This window comes from Arthrobotrys flagrans (genome assembly GCF_004000055.1).
Source record: "Arthrobotrys flagrans strain CBS H-5679 chromosome Unknown unitig_8, whole genome shotgun sequence".
NCBI classification, from domain to species: domain Eukaryota; kingdom Fungi; phylum Ascomycota; class Orbiliomycetes; order Orbiliales; family Orbiliaceae; genus Arthrobotrys; species Arthrobotrys flagrans.
This window is the reverse complement of record NW_027137553.1, coordinates 2,924,977-2,930,976: the sequence shown is the minus strand read 5'-3', so window position 1 is coordinate 2,930,976 and position 6,000 is coordinate 2,924,977.

Sequence of the window (6,000 nt, the reverse complement as noted above, 5' to 3'; positions counted from 1 at the left end):
CAAAAAATGCAAAAACCCAATTTGCAGAAAAAATAATTAATAAAAAATTAATTATTTGGGAGAAAATCAAAAATAGAGAAATAAAAGACGCTATTTTTACATCAAACTCCAAAAAAGCGCCAGGCCCGGATGGAATTAATTTTCTATGCTTAAAAAGAGCCTATGAAATTATACCGGAAAGATTTAATGATTTATTCACAAAATTATTAAACAATGGTTATCACCCAATTTATTTTAGAGAAGCAATTGGAGCAATCTTACCAAAACCAAATAAACCGGACTATAATATTCCAAAAGTCTACAGAATCATAAGTCTCTTAAATTGTTTAGGAAAAATCTCAGAGAAAATAATAGCAAAAAGAATAGCTTTTATATCAGAAACTAATAGAATTCTAAATTCAGAACAAATTGGAGGTAGAAAACAAAGATCTGCAATTAATGCAGCTTTATCTTTAATTCATAATATAGAAATAGCAAATTCTATAAAATTAAAAACCTCTGTTTTATTTCTAGATATTAAAGAGGCTTTTGATAATATTTCAAAAGAAAGATTAATAAATACTTTAAAAAATATAAAATTTCCAAAACAATTAATTTGATAAATTGATAATTTCATGTTAAAAAGATTAATTAAATTGTCTTTTGATAGGCGAATAGAAAAATTAAAATTAGTAAAAATAGACATACTACAAGGTTTACTAATTTCACTAATTTTATTTTTATTATATTTAACACCATTATTTAATAAGTTAGAATAAAAAATGCCATCTATTAAGAAACCCTCTTATATAAACGATTTAGCGTTAGTTTCAACAAATAAAATAATAGAACAAAATATAAAAGAATTAGAAGAAGCTGCAAAAATTACATTCGATTGGGCACAAAATAATGCAATAGCTTTTAATAATATAAAATCAGAACTAATTCATTTCAAAACAAAAAATAATAAAAATGAAGAAATAAATTTGGTATTATCAAACAATACAAAAATCAAACCCATCAAACAATTAAGGTGGCTGGGCATATTTTTTAATATAGATTTAAATTTTAAAAACCACATAAAAATTAAGACTAGTACAGCAAATAAAATATTCAATTTTATTAAAGCGTTAGCAAATTCAGAAAAAGGATTAAAAACAAAAGCATTAATACAATTATACAAAAGCTGCGTTTGTTCCGTTTCTGACTATGGATCTGAAATATAGTGGAAAAATTAAAAATAATAAAAAATTTTAAAAGAATTTAGATTAATTCAAAATAAAATGTTGAGAAAAATAATAGGTACTTTTAAATCAATTCTAATACATTTATTAGAGGTTGAAGCATCTATTTTACCACCGGAAATAAGATTAAATGGTATACAAAGAAGATATGTCCTAAAATCTTTATATCTTAATAAAAATTATTTAATAAAAATAAGAATTCTAGAATCTTTTCCACCAGAAATAATCTTTGAAAGAGAAAATGAAAATGAAAATAAGAAAAAATATTTAAATTAATATAAAAATAAAAAAGATAAAGATAAAAAAGATTACATTTTCATATTAGATAATATTTTGTCAAAAATTAATTTTTTGATAAACCCATATACTAAAATTGAGGAAATAAGTATTATTTTAGACCCATCATGGGTAAAAAATAATATTAATTTTAATATTAATAGTATATCTAAGGATTTGGAAGCAGAAAACCATAAAAATAAAAAAGAAAGATTAAATTCTAAAGAAAATCTCTTAATTTATACAAATAGCTTAATATTAGAAAAAAAAAATAAAAAATCCACAGAAGCTGGAATTTATAAAGAAATAGATAATAAATCTGTTTTTGAAATAAATTATAACTTAAGCAAAAATATGGAAGTGTATGACGCAGAATTAATTGGCTTAAGAAAAGGTTTTACCAAATCTCTTAAATTAATTAATAAAAATAATATAGTGAAAAATATCTATTTTTTCACTGATAACCAAGCTGCAATAAAGAGGTTGGAATCTCTAAAAATTGAGGCAGGACAAGAAATAGCATCAGAAATCTGGGAAATGGCGGGAGAATTAATTTCTAAAAATATTAATTTATTTATAGAATGGGTTCCTGGACATTCAAATGTCACTGGAAACGAAAAAGTAGATTTTCTAGCAAAAGAAGCTGCAAAACAAAAACAAAAAAGTCTCTATAAATCTTTTACCTTTTTAAAAAGGAAAATAAAAGAAAAAGATTTAATAGAATAGGAAGAAAAATTTAAAAAATACAAAAATAGGGTTAATTATTATAATTGGCCTAGATTAAAGAGAAATAAAATCTTTATTAAATTTAATAATAATTTTATTTCTTTTTTAATATAATTAAGAATCGGGCACGGTTATTTCAACAGTTATTTAGTTAAAATATTAAAAGCTAGCATTTTAAGCAAAAACTGTTTATGTAGAAATATATCACAAATACTAAAACATCTAATTATGGAATGTATATTTTATAATTTAAAAAGAAAGGTGTTAAAAAAAGAACTTAAAGATAAAAGACAATTTAATTATAACCATTTATTATTTAATAATAATGGTATTATTTTATTGGAAAAGTTTTTAAATAAAACAAAAATTGCACAAAGAAGCAATAAAAATCCAAAAGACAATTTATTTATAGAATGGGGAAATCTAGAAATCTAAAATAATTAAATATATTAAATATATTTAGTTAAGAGATTATAAGGTTCCGGAAATAAATAAAAATAGTCTTAGGTATTACACTAAAATTAGTGGATAAAAATGGTCAGATTCACGACATTGTCTTTTTCATAAAAAGGAGAAATACGCAAGAGATAAGAAGAAAATCTCAAAACACATAATAAAAATAGAAAAAACAAAAAATAAGACGGTATTTTCCATACTTCATTTATTACATATTTTAGTTTTCAAATAAGGTGCGAAAATCATGTATTCTAATTGTTTCTTCAAACCGCCATAACCGAAAGGTTGCAAGCGTGTATGATTAATAATAATAATAATAATTCCGTTTCTAACTATAGATCTGAAATATAGTAGAAAAATCAAAAACAACAAAAAATTTTAAAAGAATTTAGATTATTATTATTATTATTATTAATCATACACGCTTGCAACCTTTCGGTTATGGCGGTCTGAAGAAACAATTAGAATACATGATTTTCGCACCTTATTTGAAAACTAAAAGTATGTAATAAATGAAATATGAAAAATACTGTTTTTATTTTTTTTTTTTTGTTTTGAGATTTTTATTATTTGTTTTGAGATTTTCTTCTTATCTCTTGCGTATTTCTCCTTTTTATGAAAAGAACAATGTCGTGAATCTGACCGCTTTTATCCACCAATTTTAGTGTAATGCCTAAGACTATTTTTATTTATTTCCGGAACCTTATAATCTATTCATCAAATATATTTAATATATTTAATTATTTTAGATTTCTAGATTTCCCTATTCTATAAATAAATTGTCTTTTGGATTTTTATTGCTTCTTTATGCAATTTTTGTTTTATTTAAGAACTTTTCCAATAAAATAATACTATTATTATTAAATAATAAATGGTTATAATTAAATTGTCTTTTGTCTTTAAGTTCTTTTTTTAATACTTTTCTTTCTAAATTATAAAATATACATTCCATAATTAGATATTTTGGTGTTTATAGTATGTTTCTACATAAACAGTTTTTACTTAAAATGCTAGTTTTTAGTATTTTAACTAAATAACTGTTGAAATAACCGTGCCCGATTCTTAATTGTATTAAAGAAGAAATAAAATTATTATTAAATTTAGTAAAGATTTTATTTCTCTTTAATCTAGGCTAATTATAATAATTAACCTTATTTTTGTATTTTTTAAATTTTTCTTCCTATTCTATTAAATCTTTTTCTTTTATTTTTCTTTTTAAAAAGGCAAAAGATTTATAGGGACTTTTTTGTTTTTGTTTTGCAGCTTCTTTTGCTAGAAAGTCTGCTTTTTCGTTTCCAGTAACATTTAAATGTCCAAAAACCCATTCTATAAATAAATTAATATTTTTAGAAATTAATTCTCCCGCCATTTCCCAAATTTCTGATGCTATTTCTTGTCCTGCCTTAATTTTTAGAGATTCCAACCTCTTTATTGCAGCTTAATTATCAGTAAAAAAATAAATATTTTTTACTATATTATTTTTATTAATTAATTCAAGAGATTTGATAAAACCTTTTCTTAAGCCAATTAATTCTGCGTCATACACTTCCATATTTTTATCCAAGCTATAATTTATTTTAAAAACAGATTTATTATTTATTTCTCTATAAATTTTAGTCCTTGTGGATTTTTTATTTTTTATTTCTAGTATTAAGCCATCTATATAAATTAAGAGATTTTCTTTAGAATTTAAGTTTTTTTTTTTATTTTTGTAATTTTCTACTTCCAAATCCTTAGATATACTATTAATATTAAAATTAATATTATTTTCTACCCATAGTAAGTTTAAAACAATACTTATTTCTTCAATTTTAGTATATGGGTTTATCAAAAAATTAATTTTTAACAAAATATTATCTAATATAAAAATATAATCTTTTTTTTCTCCATCTTTTTTATCTCTATCTTTTTTATTTCCATCTTTTTTATTTTCATATTAATTTAAATATTTTTTTTTTTCATTTTCATCTTCTCTTCTAAAGATTGCTTCTGGTGGAAAAGATTCTAGGGTTCTTATTTTTATTAGATGATTTTTATTAAGATATAGAGATTTTAGAGTATATCTTCTTTGTATATTATTTAATCTTATTTCCAGTAGTAAAATAGATGCTTCAATTTCTAATAAATATATTAGAATTGTTTTAAAGGCATTTGTTATTTTCCTCAACATTTTATTTTGAATTAATCTAAATTTTTTCAAAATTTTTTGTTGTTTTTAATTTTTCCACCATATTTCAGATCTATAGTCAGAAACGGAACAAACGCAGCTTTTGTACAATTGTATTAATACTTTTGTTTTTAATCCTTTTTCTAAGTTTGCTAGCGCTTTAATAAAATTGAATATTTTATTTGCTGCACTAGTTTTAATTTTTATGTGGCTTTTAAAATTTAAATCTATATCAAAAAATATACTCAACCACCTTAATTGTTTGGTGGGTTTAATTTTTGTACCGTTTAGTAGCATCAAATTTATTTCTTCATTTTTATTATTTTTTGTTTTGAAATAAATTAGTTCTGATTTTATATTATCAAAAGCTACTGTATTATTTTGTGCCTAAATAAACGCAATTTTTACAGCTTCTTCTAATTCTTTTATATTTTGTTCTATTATTTTATTTGTTGAAACTAACGCCAAATCGTCTATATAAGAGGGTTTTTTAATAGATAGCATTTTTTATTCCAACTTATTAAATAATAATGTTAAATATAATAAAAATAAAATTGGTGAAATTAGTGAACCTTGTGGTATGCCTATTTTTACTGATTTTAATTTTTCTATTCGCCCATCAAAAGACAATTTAATTAATCTTTTTAACATAAAATTATTAATCCACCAAATTAGTTGTTTTGGAAATTTCATATCTTTTAAAGTATTTATTAATCTTTTTTTTAAAACATTATCAAAAGCCCCTTTAACGTCTAAAAATAAAACAGAGGTTTTTAATTTTATAAAATTTGCTATTTCTATATTATAAACTAAAGATAAAGCTGTATTAATTGCAGATCTTTATTTTCTACCTCCAATTTGTTCTAGATTTAGAATTCTATTAGTTTCTAATATAAAAGCTATTCTTTTTATTATTATTTTCTCTAAGATTTTTCCTAGACAATTTAGGAGACTTATGATTCTGTAAGCCTTTAGAATGTTATAGTTCAGTTTGTTTGATTTTAGTAAAATTGCTCCAATTGCTTCCCTAAAACAAATTAGGTGGTAACTATTATTTAATAATTTTGTAAATAAATCATTAAATCTTTCCAATATAATTTTATAGGCTCTTTTTAGGTATAAAAAATTAATTCCATCGGGGCCTAACGCTTT